At 38.8% G+C, this 20,797-nt stretch overlaps 1 pseudogene; it reads left to right on the forward strand.

Annotated features, from left to right (window-relative positions):
- LOC101602593 overlaps positions 1-13,559 on the forward strand; it is a 95,617-nt pseudogene extending 82,058 nt beyond the window's left edge.
- Positions 13,560-20,797: the final 7,238 nt, after the last annotated feature.

Consider the following 20,797-nt stretch of genomic DNA (forward strand, 5'->3'; position numbering starts at 1 on the left):
AGCATTCTTGGTATTGACAATTACAAAATCAAAATATTGATTAATTCTGAAAAAATGTTGAAGATGCTCTACACACTGCAGCCTCAATTTCTCAGCCAAGACATAATTCCTTACATAAATATGAATCAGTAAGTCCTCCACCTCATTGATATGCAAATTGCTTTTATCTTGGAGGAATGGTAAAATTATATGTGTACCAAATAATATTTTTAAAAGTTGTGATTTATTATCAGTAAATATTTTAATATGCATACTTGCTTTATATGCTTACTATGATGGTTAATATTGACTGTTGACTTCACAGGATATATAATCTTCTAGGAGATAAAGCTCTGGGAATATCCATGAGGGAATTTCAAGACTAAGTTGAGGTGAGAGGATTGCCCCTAATTGCAGGTGACAGCATTCTGTGGGCTGCAGGTCCTGACTGAATAGAAAAGAGAAAGTAAGGTAAACAGTAGCACCCCTAGCTCTCTGCCTCCTGAATGCAGATGCATTGTGAACAAACAGCTATTTCCTTTCCTGCCTTCTTGCTTTCCCCACCAAGGTAAGCTGTACTGTCACACTGTGAGCCAAAATAAGCTTTTGTTTTTATTAAGTGGCTTTTGTCAGGTATTAGGTCATAGCAACTAAAAAGGTGACTAGTTACCTATGTAACATGCATAAAATAAAAACTTCGTGGGCATCAGGTATGCATCTGCACACGTAGAATATTGCATGCTAGTTCTAGGTGCTTCTACATTTTGTTTCTTGGGAGTCCTTATAAATTTTCCTCAGATTTGGTCCAGAGTTTGTAAGGCGCTTGTAGCTCCTCTGAATTAATCACAGTCAAGCCTCAGTGTGGTTGTGTGTAGTCTAATAATCACAAAAGGTTAGTGGGCCATTGGCTGTCCCTGCCACAGTAGGCTTGACAAGTCAAGGGAGCCCCTCCAACAGTGGCAGGTCTTTATGGTTTGTGGTCTACCATGGCAGAACTTTCCTATCTACAGAATTAGGGTGAGTTTGGGTAGGTTAAGAAACATCCTTATGCCAGATTGTTAGACTCCCAGTCTCTTGTGCATAGTTCAGGTGTGTGTGTGTGTGTGTGTGTGTGTGTGTGTGTGTGTGTGTGTGTAGAACTGTGTGTGATGTATGTTTGAGAGGCATGCTTCATGCACAGGTGTATGGAGGCCATAGAAGAATGTCAGGTATCCTTCTTCTATCACCCATCCGTGCATTTTCTTGAGACCAGGTTTCTCTCCCTAGGAACTGCAGTCCTCAGTGCTCCGTGAGTCCCATCCAGTTTCTGGACTCTTATTTGGGCAGTCTGGGGTTCTAGAAGTATATGGCCCTGTCCAGCTTGTTTTCTGTTTTCCAAGGAGTTGAAATTGGCAACCTCTGGCCCAAATGGCCCTCATACTTCATGGCAAATCCCCCTAATGGCTGAGACAGCTCCCCAGGCCAAGTTTTGTAGTTTGTAAAGTAAAATAACTCTTTTGAAATGTGATGCCTTTGACTCATTCACACTTAATAGAAGAGATATATTTTTTTTATTTAATTTTTATGAAAATTTATATAGCATTTACATCTATTTTTGTATCTTCTCAATTGTTCATGTTATAAACCCTCCTATTTTCATGATGTTAGTGGCCAAAATTTTCTGTTTGAGATAATAGCAGCCTTCCTGTTATTAGGGTAAAAGTTTTTCAAAGGTCATAATAATTTATACATTATCCTACATTCACACCCCAAGAGTTTTTCTTTCATTGTGGTCCAGCAGTGACCTTCTCAGATGCTCTGAGTTCTTGTCAAGCTTCCCAATTTCTCTTTCTACCTAAAACAGGGTTAACTCATCTCTTCCTTCATATTTCAGTTCAATTATCAAAACAAGGCAAATTCATCTATGAAGTATTCTTAATCAAAAACTTGTTCTACTTCTTAGCATTATTTTTCTTATTTTGTAAAAATATAAGTCAAGGAAGAACATTAATGTCATTTTATGCATATTACAAATGCAATCTGCATTGCCATTATGAAAGTCTAAACAATATCTCCTGAAACATGACAGATAATGTTTCTTTCTATGATTTAGCTTTGGAAAGCTAAAGTGTATATAAATTATAACATCCTACCCCATATTAATGAATTAATATTTTTCAGCTAATTGTTAATGGTTTGCAGCTTTCATGAACTCACTATTGTACTTGCTCTGTATTAAAAATGTGTGAACTCAATGTCAATGTTATAAATATTAAGATAACATTATAATAAAAGTAACATAATCAGACAGTACTCTACTGGTAGAATACTTTTACATAATTATGTATTACTTGACACATATTTGAACAACATTAAAGGAACATGATAATAATGTTCTTTCAAAATAAAAAAGTTAAATAGGAAGAAAAGGAGAAGAGAACAATATGGAAAGGAAAATTAAAAAGATATAGACAGGGTTGGAGAGATGGCTTAGCGGTTAAGCGCTTGCCTGTGAAGCCTAAGGACCCTGGTTCGAGGCTCGGTTCCCCAGGTCCCACGTTAGCCAGATGCACAAAGGGGCGCACATGTCTGGAGTTTGTTTGCAGTGGCTGGAGGCCCTGGTGCACCCATTCTCTCTCTCTCCCTCTATCTGTCTTTCTCTCTGTGTCTGTCGCTCTCAAATAAATAAATAAATAAAAATTATAAAAAAAAGATATAGACAAATATTTATTGTTTAGAAGTTTCTTTTATCATTACTTACTTGAAATAAGAGAGAGAGGAGACAGAGACTGGCACACAGGGCCTCTTACCGCTGCAAATGAACTCCAGATGCATACTGCACTTTGTACAGATGGCTTTACATGGGTACTGGGCAATTGAACATGGACTGTCTGGTTTTTCACAAAAGCACCTTTAACTACTGAGCCACCTGTCCAGACCCAGTAAAAATATTCATTAGAAATAGATATTGCAGGATTGGAGAGATTACTTAGTGGTTAGGGCACTTGCCTGTAAAGGCTAAAGACCAAGATTTAATTCCTCAGTACAAACATACAGCCTGATAACACAAGGTGGCCCATGTGTATGGGGTTCATTTGCCATGGCTAGAGACTCTGTTATGCCCATATTCTCTCTCCTCTCTTTCTCTCCGTGTCTCTCTCTCACTCCTTCTTTGACTCTCAAATAAATAAAATTAAAATAAATATTGCAAAGTGAATTTTTCCATTTATGTGCATTACTTTTCTTATTAGTGAAGCATCCTCCCACATTATGCCATTTGCTTTTCAGTCCCTTCTTTGGAACAATATCTTCTTCTTTCCTATTGGCAGCTCCAGTCACGTGGCCTATTTTGGTGAATGACGTAGTATCAAAATGAAATTTATCTGCAACATGTTTTCTCAGTTATTTTGCTTTTGAAGTAAATAATAGTGAAGATAATTAAAATATTAACACGTCCAAAGAATCAATTACCTTTTCTCCACTGAAGGAGATAAGCTTTGCAGTGTGTGGATAAAGATGGTGGCTGAGTTTCATGTTTCTGGCTTCAAAACTGTGAAGGGTCAAAGAATGTCAAAGTCAAAACATAAAGAGAAAGTGGACCCATCTTGGGTCACAGCAAATGGGACCCCAAAACATGTTTAGCTTTTGAGTTTATAAGTTGTCTCTTACTTTCTTTGAATTTAAGAGAATAATACACACTTTATGAATTTATTTGCACGTGTGTGTGTGTGTGTGTGTGTGTGTGTGTGTGTGTGTGCACATGTGCACAGGAGGTTAATGTCAAGATCTTTTGCTGCTGCTGTCTTGCTTTACATGGATGGCAGGGTAACTGAACCTGGGATGGCAGGCTTTGTAAGCAAGTGCCTTTAACTGCTGAGCCATCCACCAATCCTTAGGAATAATATTCTTAAACAATGTCTCAACCTGAAACTCTTATTTTATTAGTTTCACATGCTACAATTGTATTTTAATCAGAGGCTTTTCTCGGTATTTAATAATGAAGAAGGAAGGTCTGTTTTCATGAACCATAAATCTATTGTCATAAGTCACTTTACCCACATAAAAAATGTTGACAGAGAGGATATACAATCTGCAAGGTATTTCCCAACTTTTGACCCAGTCTCAATTCATAAGTAGCATTTTACTGTGCAAACTGCAATAGAACAAAAAAAGAGAAGTACCTTGGAAGATAACCAAAGTGACTAGATAAAGAAAGTTCTTTTCTTGTGAGGAGAAGGGGGGGGGGGAGAGAATAAATGGGAATGAGAACACCAGGGATTCTTTTTTTTTTAAATTATTTATTTATTTATTTATTTGAGAGCGACAGACACAGAGAGAAAGACAGATAGAGGGAGAGAGAGAGAATGGGCGAGCCAGGGCTTCCAGCCTCTGCAAATGAACTCCAGATGCATGCGCCCCCTTGTGCATCTGGCTAACGTGGGACCTGGGGAACCAAGCCTCGAACCAGGGTCCTTAGGCTTCACAGGCAAGCGCTTAACTGCTAAGCCATCTCTCCAGCCCAAACCAGGGATTCTTACTGCTGCAAATGAACTCCAGATGTATGTGCTACTTTGTGTATCTGGATTTACATTGGTACTGGGGTATTAAATCTGGTCTTGCAGGATATAACTGCTGAGCCATCTGCCCAGTCGAAAAGTTATCTCCCCTCCCCACCTCCACTTCATTTTCTCTTCTCAATATTCTGTGAAAGCAGTAGAAATGACGGTAGGAGGCATTAATCTGAATACTACAAATCATTCCATTTAGCTAGAGATAAGCACTTTGGGTATGGTCCTTTCCTAATGTAATTCAAATTTGCTACTTATCAAACTGTTCTGAAGATTCCAGGGAAGGACCTTTCTGCTAACTCATGCATTTCATACAAGAACTGGTTCTCATGTTTAGCTAAATTGGTAGTGAAATAGTCACACATTTTAACACTGCTTTCCCTCATTATTTATCTATTTTTTTGCAGTACATACATTTCTGAAGACCCAGTACAATGGTAATTACAGGATTTCCTTCAAATAGTTGTCTTGTTAGAATGATATGACTTCATTCCATGCATCATCATAACTGAGGTTAGCTTCTCTGATTACTTATTTTGTATCATTTCATACTTGTTTTTCAGTACACTCTTTTCCTCAACTCACTCAAAACCAGCTTTATCATGTCACTAACTGCCCATTCTCCACACCTGAATTCCAGACCCCTTAATCAGTATGTCCTTTCTCTATCTCCCCCTTTTCATTAAAGCCAAAGAGCCATGACCATTCTGCCAGTCTCTAAGTTCTTTGCTTTTACCAGGTGCCTCACCTTGGCTTTTGCCTCTGTATCTGTTTACTGATATTTTTTATTCATTTTAATGACTTCATTTATCATTCATTCATCATTTTAAGCCTCCTTGTCAAGATGAAGGTGGACACTTCCTGCTGAGGCATTGTTCTCTGAATTTCTATTTGCTTTTGATCAATACCATGAAATGTATTGTTGAATAATTTACTGCTTTTTACTGATCAACTCTGACTTCTAAATGCTGCTGATGTTTTGTCAATTAGAATATAATATCCTTAGGGGCAGAAATTGTGTCCCATCTGTTTTTATATGCCCCTCTATGCCCACACACTACTGAAGGCACAATGAAAAGTAGAATTTGATTTTTGCTTGGGAACAAATACACTATCCTTTCTCCATCTTGAAATCTTGAAGTTAGTAAGTCATGATGAGATGGCAAATAAAGTTTTTTGTATAATTTCAGAAAATCACTTTATTATTAAAGACATTTGTATTCTAGATCACTTGAGAAATAAACGGCCTTGTATTCTTGATCACATGGGACATTAATAACCTTGGGTAAAGCCATATTTAATCTATTTGTTTGGTGGTTCATGTAAACCAAACACAAACACATTTATAATTTTATAGCATATGTACACCTGTACTTCAAACATTTTGATTGTCTACTTTTGGCTGTTCACATATTGTAATCTTTTGGTGTTTTATGTGTCAGCAGTGATGACCCATAAGAAACACAAATAGCCCTCACTGTCTATATCAGTGACTGACCTGAGAAGAATTATGTATATTGTCAGCCTCTGAACTTACCAGTTAGGGACTATCTTGATTAATTAAGATTAAGATTAAGGGCTGGAGAGATGGTTTAGCACTTGCCTGTGAAGCCTAAGGACCCTAGTTCAAGGCTTGATTCCCCAGGACCCATGTTAGCCAGCTGCAAAAGGGGTGTACATGTCTGGAGTTTGTTTGCAGTGGCTGGAAGCCCTGGCACACCCATTCTCTCCCCCCCCTTCTCTCTCTCTGCCTCTTTCTCTCTCTATGTCACTCTCAAATAAGTAAATAAAAATAAACAAAAGAATTTTTAAAAAATAGATTAAGATTAAGTAAGGTGAGAAGATCCAGTTTAACTGTAGGTGGTACCATTGCATGTGCCAGGGTCCTGGCTGGACTATATGAAAAGGAGAGAGCTTGCATAGCACCTGCATCAATTGTTCTGTGCTCTTCACTGTGGAGTGCATTTGATTGGCAGCCACAAGCTCCTTGAAAATTATCATAAGTCACTTTACCCACATAAAAAATGTTGACCAAGAGGATATACAATCTGCAATGTATTTCCAAACTTTTGACCCAGTCTCAATTCATAAGTAGCATTTTACTGTGCAAACTGCAATAGAACAATATGAAGTAACTTGGATCTGTAAGCTGCAATAAACCCTAAGTAGATTTTTGTCAAGTATTTTATGTCCAGCAATGGAGAAGGCAACTGATACAAGCACTACTTATATGACTGTGTATGTGTGGTTCTTGGTATTATTTGACAATGCTCTTAAGTTACTCATATAATTGAAAATAACCCAGAATGTGCTAGAACAAATAAGCTGAAGTTAGAAGTATGTCATTTTCTTAATAGGTAGACTTGTTTGATTATCTGTGTTAACAAATACTAATACTTCAACTAATGACAATATGATAATCTGGGCTTTTTGTCAGGTGAAGGGTTTCCAATTAAAGGCTCAGAGGTGATTAAATGAGAATCGAGTTAATGCAATGGCTTGTTTCCCCCAATGCAGATGATAAAGCTAATCCATATCACTTTTCTATGAGGGAAAGGTGTGAATAAACTATCATAAAAGGCTAAACTCATTTCACCCTAGGACAGAAAAGACTAAAGGGAAAATAATGTAAGTTTGAAATAGAAGTCTTACATTTGCTTCATTTCACCCTTAATTAATGTACCAATAACACTTTGACACCACATATATAGGACTTTTCTAAACCAGTAATCAGTTCTCCAGGCACCAATTTGATATTTAATAATTCAGTTAAATTCTGAGACTAACAATTGAATTAAGATCAGATTGCATAAATGTAAGGGATCAGTCCTGCAAGGCTGTCCTGGTCTGGAGGCCAGATATAAACACTAGGGACTAGGGCAGTAGAGAATGACAATGTGAAGGATTCCATCAACATTCCCATGTTTTAGCTCTGCTTTAACATTTCACTTTTATAATTGTTCTTAACTAGGATATTTGCTGTTTGCTTTATAGGTCCTTACCTTGATATTGTTGATAAACATGGGCCACTTATTTATTTCCCTTTAACTTAGAGTTTCTAGCTATTGTTTTTTTCTTTTTCTTTTAATTTTTTTTTTTTTTTTTGGTGTATTTTTATTTATTTATTTGAGAGTGACAGACAGAGCAAGAGGCAGAGAGAGAGAGAGACTGGGCGAGCCCGGGCTACCAGCCACTGCAGACGAATTCCAGCTGCATGTGCCCCCTTTTGTGCATCTGGCTAACGTGGGTCCTGGGGAATCGGGCCTTGAACTGGGGTCCTTAGGCTTCACAGGCAAGCGCTTAACCGTTAAACCATCTCTCCAGCCAGAGTTTCTAGCTATTGTTTTTTCTTAAATATATTCAGACTAGTCATTTGGAATTGGAACTATGATCTATTTCCATCACAATTAAAGGAAGCACATGATTGTCTGTCTCATGATCAGTAATATTAACTTTCAGTCAATGGCTAGTATAAAATACTAATAGCAATCATAATAAGAGTATTTATGTTTTATTTCTCATACAAAGTGAACTAACAAATATCTAATTGGCCTAGGCATAATAGAGGATTTCCACAGTCACTGTTACCTAGCATGCACATAATTGTTAGTATTACACCAATACACACTAGCCCAGTAGTTATGAAGTGAGACAGCATGCTATGTCAGTAATGATGAATAGCTAACCTTTAAATCTGAAAAAGAAAATGTCAATAATTCTGTCTATGATCATATACTTTTCCCTTTTATCATAATCTTTTGGATACATATTTAAAAGTAGATTATAGTCTTATAAACCATCACCACTGGTCTCAATTTTCTGAGGGCCCTCATCAGTATTGTCCTTGGTGCTAACTATAGTGTAATTAGAACCTCTATCAGTCTTTGGGTGGGGGTGGTTGTGTCTCAGGATATTTCTACCCTCCCTGTGACTCTTAAAGTATTCACACTCTTTCACAACAGTGCCCCGAGTCTTGGCAGGAGTGTTAGCAGTTTGCATTTAGTATAGACTTCTTTGTAGACTCTGCATTTCTGCTATTATGTGTTTCAGTTCACTGTTTTCTTAATTGCTATTTTCCCAAAGGTGGTTGTCTGGCTAGCATGGGGAGCAATACTCATCACTGCTTCCTCAGCAGATTCTACTGGACTCCAGTGAAGGTGGTAGATGTGGCACATATTGTAGTGGGCAGAGGCCTGTCTTTTCTTGTTGAATTGATGTATCTTGGATCTTTCTAGTATTCTCTGCCATATGTAAAATACATCAGATGCTATGTAGGCTAATAGAAAAAAAAAAAAAAAAAACAGCCTTATCCAGCCATGGGTACTTTCTGTTGTACAACAGACTTGTCAAGTACAATGTATCTACTGGTGGAATAGTGGTATGACTATTGGGCAAGGGGCAACCACCCCACAGGAAGGAATTTGAAGACCACTCTACCGAAAGGAATGAATATCTGGTACTATAGCCTGGTCAACAGATAATTTCTTTTAAACAAAAAACAACCATACATCCAGATTTGCATTTGCTAATTGAACCATAGTTCAAAGGAAATGATAGCATGGTAACAGAACAACTGCCCCAGCATATGCTCATTTGTAGATATAGCTTTTACTACATTCTATTCTAATGATTTTTCAAACTTTTAGTGATGTATATTACACTCTGGACAATTGCTGCCACTTATACATACTTTTTTTGCAAGGAGAAATTTGCAGTGTTTATAATATCTATAAATTCCACTATTTTATGATCCCTTTCAGAAATATTTTTATGCATTATTATATGTTAGGATGACTGAAAACCAAAAGGTCACCTCATTTATTCTTGGCTGTCATTAGACCTGTTCAATGTAATGGGAGGCAGGCAGTGATGAGAGTCCAGTGTCAGCGCCATTGACCAGCTGTGATGATTCTGAAGATTAGGTGGAAAATGAGTGAAATTTTTAAATAACAGTCTAGATTTCAGAATGTATTGGTATTGTTAATTAACTGTTGATGACCTGGAGTGGCTACTTGGATCCACTTAAACATATGTGACAAATTCATGTCTGCTGAAATGTAATGCAAATATGGTCTACAGGTTCCTGTCACTTCTTCCACTACAAAATTAACCTTGCATTCTTCTTTTTTTCATTTATAAGCTAAAAACTTATTACTTTTTAAAATTCAATGGAAACATACAAATCTCTCTGGGAATTACCTGACTGTTAAAAACTAAACCAAAATGTCTAGGTAATAAAAATGGGCCTTGTTGCTATAGAAAAGTTCTCCAATAGAATTTTGCTGTATTATTGTTTTTCAGTGAACCAATTATAGAGGCTAAAATTGGAAGCTAAGTGAATACCTATTTCATGTTTCTGTAAGTGAACTTCAAGTGTTCTCCATTTCAAAGTCACTTGACATAAAACTTACACATTCCAGACTTCTGAAACTTTCCACCTACTTATATCACTGCCACTTACACATATCATTAATCCATCAATAACTTTCAGAGTTGCAACAGCTGAATGGAAAAATGGGCAAAGTTCCTCCATTTCATAAATCTCAAAGTGCTTGTGAGTCTTAAAAATACTGAACATATTTTTTATTTGCAGTTTCAAAATGATTAAAATAATTTCAGAACACATACTTCTAAGTAGTGAGTGATTTCGTCTGGGGTTAGAAGTAATATTCCATATTTCTCATTTTTGGATAGGGAGTTATTTACTAAAAATGTAAGCTAGAAGAATTAATACATTTTATGGTGACTTTCCACCTTAATATTTAAAAAGAGAGCATTTATTGAGGAAAGTATGATTTCACATTTAGTCTAGATAGTTTTATATATTAAACATTTCTTGGGCAAACAATTGAACATTTATGGTTGTGAATGTTTATTTTCTTCTAGTGTATACTGAGTAGTTCATGTCACAATGATTAGAATTTCAATTTATTCAATAACCTACCTAAAACATAATCGTTTCACAAAAGAAATACACAAATTCCTATATTATAGCAATATTAAAATATAAATTATTTAAACATAAAATTAATTTTAAAATGTTATTTTTTTTATATTTATTTGAGAGAGAAATAGAAAAGGAGAATGGGCATGTTAGAATAGGCTAGGATCTCTAGCCACTACAAATGAACTCCAAATGCATGCACCACCTTGAGTATCTAGTTTATATGGGTATTAGGAAATCAAACCTGGATCTTTAGTCTTTACAGACAAATTCCTTAATTGCTGAGCCATCTCTATAGCCCTTAAGATGTTAATTTTTATTTCCTAAATATGCATGATGTAATATTAGTTGAATAATTATGAACATATTCTGTCTAGCAAAAAAATAGACATTAAAAAGGGAATCCTTAAAATAAGTGAAATATGAGCTTCTTCTACCCAGTTGGAGAGAGAAAAGCATATTTCTAAAGAATAAACCAAATACCTGTCTTAATATATTCTAAAGGATATGGGGTTTTGTGGGAAATTGTGTAGAACTGTTAAGCTTTATGCTAAACCTTGGTGAATATCCATGCTTTTCTACTTTTGCATATTGTTGAAGACATGTTCTTCCTTGGCAGATAGGAAGATAATTGCATGCAAAGACTGTGAAGAAAAAATGGGGGTAACACAGTCTTGGATATCATTTACAAGACAGATATACAGACCTCACATGTGTTGGACCAAGCATAACTTTCAATGCATAATGCCTGAGTTTGAAGAAACGGAAATTTGAAAGTTAAGGACGGGCGCAGCAGTGAGCGCTGGCCCAAGGGGGCGCGAGGATGCGGCCCAGCTGCCCCCGCCACTTCGGTCAACTCTTGGAGCTGGTGGTCACGTGGCAATGCCGGAGCTGGTGGAGGGCGAATGTTGGGGTGCCAACCCACTTATGAAAGTGGCGGCCACTTTACCCAGGACAAGGCCCCTCTGCAGGAGGGATTGACACCTGGCCCCTGGCCTCCTGTGGCTCCAGCCTCCAAGACGGTCTGCAAGCCTTTGGGAGTAGGCTCTGAAGATGAGTTGGTGGCTGAAGTCGTACAGGATCAGAATTCACACCTTGTTTCCTGCTCTTCTCAGACTTTTATGATGGACGACCTTCTGGCAGAGATGCTGGAGACTGAACAGTCCAGCTTTCGCCAGGCTCCCCAGAGCCCCTGGTGTGGCAGATCTGGCTTTGTCTGAAAACTGGGCCCAGGAGTTCCTTGCAGCTGGAGCTGCTGTGGATGTATCTCAGGATTATAATGAGACTAACTGGTCCCAATAATTCATTGCTGAAGTTACAGACCCCTTGTCTGTGTCCCCTGCCCGCTGGGCTGAGGAATATCTGGAACAGTCTGAGGAGAAGCTGCGGCTGGGAGAGCCAGAGGTAACAACCACCGCGGACCGCTGGTACATGAATACCATCCCGAGGAGGATCTGCAGCACAAGGCCAGTGACTTTGTGGCTAAGGTGGATGACCCCAAATTGTCTAACTCTGAGAACACATCAGATGCCTGGGTTGACTACTTCACAAGACCGGTGAGCAATACATCTGCACTTGATATGGAATTTGAGCAAGCAAAGTCAGCTAGAGTCTGATGTGGATTTCTGGGACAAGCTGCAGGCAGAGTTGGAGGAGATGGCAAAACGGGATGCTGAGGCCCATCCCTGGCTTTCCGACTATGACGACCTCACATCTGCTTCATATGATAAGGGGTACCAGTTCGAGGAGGAGAATCCCCTCCGTGACCACCCTCAGCCTTGTGAAGAAGAGCTGCAGCGACTTCTGAAGGGGGACCTGCCAAATACCGTGCTGCTCTTTGAGGCAGCTGTGCAGCAGGACCCTGAGCACATGGAAGCTTGGCAGCACCTGGGTACCACCCAGGCAGAGAACGAGCAAGAGCTCTTGGCCATCCGTGCTCTACAGAGGTGTCTGGAGCTAAAACCAGATAACCGGGCAGCACTGGTGGCTCTGGCTGTAAGCTTTACCAGCGAGTCCCTGCAGCCACAGGCCTGTGAAATGTTGAGAGAGACTGGCTGCGCCACTCGCCGGCTTATGCCCATCTGGTGTCACCTGGCGAAAAGGGGCTGGTGGGGCAGGACTGGGTCAGACAACGGGGATCCCAAGTCCCCGTTGTCTGACTCCCTGTTTCTTGAAGTGAAAGAGCTCTTCCTGGAAGCTGTGCGTCTGGACCCTACATCCATTGACCCTGATGTTCAGTGTGGCTTGGGAAGTCCTCTTCAGGCTGAGCGGGGAATATTACAAGGCTGTGGTTACAGCGGCCCTTGGTGTTCGTCCCAATGATTGTTTTCTGTGGAATAAGCTGGGAGCCACCTTGGCCAATGGGAACCAGAGTGGAGAGGCGGTGGCTGCTTACCGCAGGGCCCTTGAGCTGCAGCCTGGCTACATCCGGTCTCGCCATAACCTGGGCATCAGCTGCATCAACCTTGGGGCTCACTGAGAGGCCGTGGAACACTTTCTGGAGGCCCTGAACATGCAGAGGAAGAGCCAGGGCCTTCGGGGTGAGGGAGGTGCCATGTCAGAGAACATCTGGAGCACCTTGCATTTGGCATTGTCTATGTTGGGCCGGAGTGATGCCTATGGGTCAGCTGATGCCCGGGATCTCTCTGCCCTGCTAGCTATGTTTGGCCTGCCCCAGTGACAGTGGGATGGTCTGCCCTGTGAGTGTGTGCTGCAGGGGGCCCCGCTCTGAATATGACTCCTTCTCCCCCAATGGGCCTACCAAGGGGGTGGGCTGATGACCACAAGCAGTGCTGCCTCTCAGGACCTCCCTCAACGTAGGGGTAGGTAATCTGTTCTAGATCCTACATAATTGTAGGGAGTGAGCAGTGTGCGGCCTTTGGTAATTCAAGGGTTGTCCACCCAGCTACAGATCTCTCTGCCCATCATGCCCTTTCTTGGTGCTGCTTTTTGGGTAGGATCCAACAATATGGGGGGAACTGTTGTCATCATCTGCCATTTAATAGGATCTACCACATTTATAATATCTCTTCTTTGTCCCACTCTTACTAGGACTTGGTGGTATTCCAGCTTCCTTGGGCAGTTTTGTGTCAGAGATTCTCCTGAGCATCTATACTGATGTCTTTGTCTGGGACGAATGTGTTAGGAGTTGGCGTGTTTGACTGAAACAGTGATGTGGCTCCATAGAGTTGAGGATGAGGAGGGGCGATTCTAGTTCTGTCACTCCTGGGAGAGCTTGATTTTCTGTGGTGGACGCTGGTGTAGTAGATGCCTGTGTTGTTATCTTAGGGTCTTCAGGGACAGGGCTTCTTGCTGCAGCGTGGACTTCATATGAAAGGGAAGCTCCCCTGTGCAATGAGCCCAGGGCCCTAGGTGGGACCTGTCCTGGTTTTTGTGGGGGGTTGAGATGTGCTACAGTGAGTGTAACAGTCCCTTCTCTTAGAGGCTTGTGAATAGGAACTGAATTGACTCTTCTAGCAGGTTGGTTCCAGAATTGCACTCTTCCCAAATTCCTAGCAAAGAAGGGATTCAGTGTTACCATAAGCCTTTGTTACACTTCTTGAAATATCTCTAGGGGACAGTGTTGGAAAGCCCCTCCCTCATGTTACTTCTACAAGGTGACGACCGAGGGGGCCGAAGGTGCGTCTGGAGTCCCAAGGCCTCTGCGTGGGGGACGCACAAAGCCCCAGAAACGAATGCTAAGCCTCTTGCCTTGTCTTCAGTAACAAATAGTCAGATTTTTAAAAACTACCATGGTCCTAAGGTTCCATCCTGAAATTTATTTTTCTTTGTATGAATATTTATAAATGATTTAAAAATAAAAGTATAAAATATTTGTATGTAGAAAAGAAACGAAAGTTAAGGATGTGGACTGGAGTCAGAAGTCAGAGTTCAAACACCAACTCCACAAATGATTATCTCTGTAAGGTTTAAAATAAATAGTTGCTCTTTCTCACCTTCCTTGCATTAATTTCTTTGGTCTGACATAAAATACCACCAACTGGATAGCTTCTTTAACAACAGGATTGTACTGTCTCAAAATATTCAAATCTTTAATTCTTGGATCAAGGATTTGGTAACCACAAGACTGGAGATTCATCTATGTCAGGCTTTCACCCAACTTAATACCATTGTATGTTGGTTTCTGGGATCATAATTCTAGACTTTAAATGGTATATTCTGTGTTTGTGTTTCTATCTCAAGTTCCTCTTTTTAAAAGGACAACAATTATATTGGATCTGGGGGTGAGTCTTGTTTTTCCAACAATGAATTGTTAATTAGTTATATCCATAGCAACTCTATTTATAAATACATTCATAATCAAGTTTACAGGTGTTCAACACATGAATTGGCATGTGGCCATGACTCAACTTAGAATATTCTCTTGTGAAAGACATTCAGTTAATTAATAGCATTGCTGTTAAAATTAAATGGGAACATATGTGTTAAAAACAATATATTTTTAATACATTGTAATGCAGTCATTAAAATATGTCTACTTCTGTCTAATCTTTTAGGTAATCATCCTTTTCTTGCTTAATATCTGAATGTAAAGCACATGAGCAACTTTAGTACATTTTTTTTTAATATTTACTTATTTATTTGAGAGAGACAGACACAGAGAGAAAGACAGATAGAGGGAGAGATAGAGAATGGGCACGCCAGGGCTTCCAGCCTCTGCAAACGAACTCCAGACGCGTGCGCCCCCTTGTGCATCTGGCTAACGTGGGACCTGGGGAACCGAGCCTCGAACCGGGGTCCTTAGGCTTCACAGGCAAGCGCTTAACTGCTAAGCCATCTCTCCAGCCCAACTTTAGTACATTTTATGTTAAAGAAATAGTTTCAAAAATCCATTCCACTGAAAAAATATTTATGCTTTGTTTTGTTGTAATTGAGTATATATGTGCAAGTCATTTTAGGCAAAACACACCTTTGTAGAACTGCTTGGAAACAGCATCTCCAGGAACAAAGCTTCTTGCTCCCAGCACTCACCTCTCTTTCTTCTCTTTCATTTACTTATTTAATCTTTTGTCTGGTTTTTGTCAAGCATTCTGTGAGTGATGACGTCCTTACTGGGTTCATGACTAGCAGAAACAGAATCAATGCTGAAAACACATTCTAACATCCGAATGGGCAGCGTGCAGGTGGTAATGACTTTCAGTAACAATTTGTGTAGGGCGTAATGCAGTGCTTTAGCCTGTGAGTACATAACCAATTTTCCTGCTCTCTCAGTCGATGACTGGCTTAACTCCCTGAAGTTCTCTTTCATGGTTACCATTTTCTCTTGCTTTCTTGCTGATTCATTTGCAGGGGCTTTGGTCAGGGCCTGGATGGAAGTTCCCTGCATCACAGATACAATTAAGTTGCTCCAATACCTCCTGCATCTGCAGGTATTTGGATAGATGTAGGGACTAACTTTTTGATGGGCAGGCTTTCCATGATACTAATGTAATATTTTGTCAAGTTTTCAGGCACCTGATCTTACCTTGCAAACTCAGCCAAAGAACGGGTAAAAGGAGGCTATACTATATAGGACACTATTACCCAAACCTATACCACAAATCCCCTTTTGAATGAAAAACTGAATAGAAATGTTACAGTAAACATAAATATCAAGATGAGTACATACTTTTATGTGTATACAGTTATATCTGAAGTAGAATATAAGTTTAAACATTATTCCAAAAACTGTTTTCTAGTTACTCAGTATCTATAGGCTATGTATTTATATAAGTTTTCTTATTCCCCCTCAAACTTTGTAAGTTTGTGTTTTATTCATTCCTTTCGGAAAAAAGAAAAGACATACATGTAGGAAAAATGTGAAGGAGCTGATTCTTCACAATGCTTTCCCTTATAAAATTAGCATAGTTTATATGCACATGAAATTTATCCAATATAAATTGAATTTGTCCCAGTTTACTTATAAGTCTCAAAGCCTTTTCATGATCAAAGTCAAGGCAACTGCAGATTCTATGAAGTCCTGGGGAACATGTACACTTCCATGTAGCCTAGGATGTTTTCAGTGGGTAGTAGGCCCTGGGGCATCCTAGGAATACTGTGTTCTCCAGTGGTTCAGCGTGTGGAGAAAGACTGTCTCCTTTCTTTTATTATGTTTTCTGAGCAGAGACTCCACAGAAGAATTATGCCTGGTGTTTCCAGAGCCATCCATTTTCTTTAACAAGTTACCATCTTCTCAGGGAGGCACACCTAAAATGGCATTCTTTCCTGTCATTTGTCACTCTCAGAAATTGCAGTATTGTTACTAAGTCATATAAGCAACAGACACTGACTGTAATTTAGGACCAAGTGAAGACTGATGGTATGAAAATTAATATCTTCCAGTATAATGTAAAATTTTGAGAATTTTACTCTTAGGAAGGTTACTTAGTAGGATATATTCTCATTGTCCATTCAAATAACTACATAGAAAGGTGCTCCCATTAATGGCTTAACCAATACAAATATTATCTCAGACTTCATCAGTGATACTGTACAAATATGTTCAATGGAAAAGGGAACTAACTTCCTGTATCTTTGAAGCTGAAAACTAGACATGTATCTAATGACAGACATTTTCAACTACAATATAAAATGTTCCTAAGATAGTCTTTTAATCAAAGGACTTCATTAGGATGGTCATATTGCTAATTCTGTAGAAACTACTTGCATACACACACACACACACACACACACACACACACACACACACACACAATTCCATATCCTCCTCAGGAACTCAGAGTTACACCCATTAGAAACAAATGGCATGTTGAAAACCACAGGAAGTAGCCCAAGGTTCAGGGGATGAAGGTGGGGGTGAATAATTCTGTACATTTATTTCAAGCTATTAAACAGTTTGTAGTTCACCCAGTGAGCCTAGCTTGTAAGAATTCCAACAGCAGTCTGTGATAAGAATGAAACACACATCACAGAGTTCCAGCAGCACGCAGGACATGACACATTACTCCACTGGCTGGCATTGCACTCTTATTTTAGGAGATCTATGAGTTCCTTCTCTACCTCTTCCCCCTCTTTCACAGTCTCCATCCCCATATTTGGCTCTGCATTCCAGACCACTACTAACAGCAATCCACACTACTTATGCCTTAAATAATTACAAATTCTGAGAAAGGATCACAGTTATAGTGGTTAGCTTTACTTTCTCTGTCTATCATGGTAAACTTCCAGGTTTTACTACATGAAATAGAATCCCCATTGATCTTAGATTTGGTTTCTAAACTGAACCCATTGACTCTATCATCTTACACAAGTTCATCAACTTCTCTGAGCCTCAGTTACTAGAACTACAAAAACAAACCCTCACTTCAATTATGCTAAAATCAGGAATGATATATTAACAAGTCTTATCCCCAACCTAAAGCAAAAATTACAAAGCCCACCAAGGTCCATCCATTAAAAGGAGAATATTTTTCTTTGCTTATAAGTTGTGTTTTATAAACATCCTATCTAGTTTTCATGACACCATCATAAAGTAAGCAAAGAAACAAAGGAACACTAGGTAATTTGCATGGAGTCTGAAAATCAATAAATAGCCCAGTCTCTGGTCTACTTGATTCTAAAGCTCAATTTCTGTAGCCTCTGCATTCTTTCACTCCTTTAGCTGTCTATTTTTTTAAAATGACTTTGTTGATTTAACTTAAGCAAATCATTTCCACCATAAAGTAGACTGGGGGAAGCCACCAATTGAAATACACAATGAAGAATGAAGGCATATTCTTGGAACCAGTAAGTTCTGTCAAAGTCATCTAGATGGACCCTTGCCTTACAGAAAGCACACCAAAACGTTCCAGACACGTTGTCACGGAAGGAATTAACTGCTCCACTAACTCCTCCTCTGCCTAACCATGCTTGCTAGCCCCTGAGCTCCTCCTTACATCATTTGAATTCCCTCCAGCTGCAATTTATGTCTCTCTTCTTTTTGCCTCATCAGAGAGCAAGAACAGCTGGTCACCATACTCCATATAATCATTCAGGAGATCATGCAGGCTGCAATTGAGTCACCTTCCAACAACTTGAGTCCAGGTCTTGCTACTTAGACCTATTTCCGGTACAGCTGACAAATGTGGTAAGTAAAGGAAAATGCCTTCCAACATCTTCATGCCTAGGAAAATATCGAGCAGGCAAACTGTTTCAGGAATAAATAGCTTCTCTGCTCACTTATTGCAGCTAATGTCTGTCAGTGCTTTAAATCTGAAGCCATTCTATAATGGTAAAAGGTGACTTTTTTCACATACTTTCAAGTTGGCTTTATCTGATTTTAAGGTAATTAAATCAGGAAATCCAAGGTGCAAGGAATTAAAAAAAAAAAAAAAGAAAGAAAGAAAGAAAGAAACTTTGGACAGGAGCCAGTGGGATATTTTATCCAGGGCACATGTGTCTGAAATTAAATTTTGAAGCCAGACTGTGTTGCCCTTAAATCATGATGGCAAATGAAGGGAAACCTTTTGTGTGCTAAGAATAGGGATATGCAGGCTTCTGCTCGATGAGAATTGCAGGGGACAGGGGTAATTCTGAGAAAATACCCAGATTGACTGAAAGGCTTGCACACCAGCCTGAGGGAACAAGAATGGACAGCTCCCTGTAATTACCTCATCCAAGTTCATGAGGGATTGCCTGTGTACCCAGCGATTTCATCAGGTACATCCATGGAGTGTTAAGGAAATAAGAAATAGCTTACCTAGACTGTTTTTTAAGGGCAGTTAGTGCCCTCTGTTAGAAATAAGTTAGATTTATATTGTTTCAGGAATTGCAGCATTGTTTTTTGATATCTTTGTAAAGTAATGTGTCTATGTTACCCAATTTGAAAAACAATTTCCTCCATTCTTGAAGTGAATGGAATCATGACAACACTACTCTGTAAGAATGGAATTCATATTCAGTCTCCTTTTCTTGGTTTCAGGTGATGTGGTATTAGACAATTTATTGGTCTACTTATTCTTTTACTTAATCATCCATCACACCATAAGGGTGCATCTCAGGCATGAGTATTATGTGAGCTAACACATGGCAATTTTGAGAGTGCATGGTATATATAAGAGCTTATCAGATGTTAAACTTTATCACCCATTATTATTATACAGAGGAAAGGTCATGGATGTTATTATGGTATTCAAGAAAGCATAAAACTAGGGTTTAATGGGAAATACTTTTTTTGGACAAATTATAGGACCATCACACATATCAATGATTAGTTTTGTAGAAAAATGGAACATTTCAAAAGGAAAGTGATGTTGTTTGAAGCATACCACAAGTATTTTGCTTTCTGGATAACACTTTATTAAGATGCCCATTAACTATATTGTATTCCTGAGAAACAATCAAATAGAAAATGGATTTTGCCAAACTAATTTGAATGAGAAAATTTTTGAAAGACTTTTACTTGTTAAACTTATAGAGGAGTTAGTCTAACATATGCTACTGGTCTTAATGACTGTCTATCTATCTATCTATCTATCTATCTATCTATCTATCTATCTATCATTTATCTACCAATTTAAGAAGAAGAATACAAGTGCCACATGATGTCCAAAGTTTAAAGGATTTCTTCAATTAAACAGAATTTTATAACAGTATCATGTGATGAAAATATGGTGAGCTATCTTGACTGGCATTTGCATCACTAACACTGAGGAGGATAGACATATACTTACTCTAACTTTGGCAATTAGTATATAATGCTCAATAGACACTTTGATGTATTTAATTTTATAATTTTACTAAATTTATTCTTTCCTTAAACATTACCAATTATTAATGTTTCAATTACTGAAAGGATAATAGACCCACTCACCTCTGTTTCCTTACAAGTCCATCCATAAGAGGGATCATAAAATACTTTATGTAACCCAAATACAAGAGTGCTAATTAAATTGGTTCCTTCATTGTTTCTTATAAGAGAAAAATTAAGCTTCTTTCACTTACCAATAGAATGCCCAGACCTTTTGAGAAGTCCCACTGACATGCAATGGAAATTGTATGTCAGAGGTAAGCCCAGTATGCTGGTCTACAAGTGCAATTCCAGCTTTGAGGAGACTGAGGCAGGATGATTACTCTGAGTTCAAGGAAAACTTGCTCTACAATGTAAATATCAGGCTAGCTAGAGCTAAATAATTAGATGCTATCTCAAGAAACTCAGGGAAATAAGTATAAAATAAAAGCAAAGAGAGAAGAGTAAAATGTATGGAGGAAGAGATGAAGGGATAGAGGGAGCATGGGATGTAGAAAAGGAAGGAGGAAGCAAAAGAGAAAGGGAGTGATAAAGGAAAGAAAGTTGTAAGATAGATAAAGAGGTATATTTCTGAAAATG

The sequence above is a fragment of the Jaculus jaculus genome, chromosome 11 (genome assembly GCF_020740685.1).
Source record: "Jaculus jaculus isolate mJacJac1 chromosome 11, mJacJac1.mat.Y.cur, whole genome shotgun sequence".
In the NCBI taxonomy this organism is placed as follows: domain Eukaryota; kingdom Metazoa; phylum Chordata; class Mammalia; order Rodentia; family Dipodidae; genus Jaculus; species Jaculus jaculus.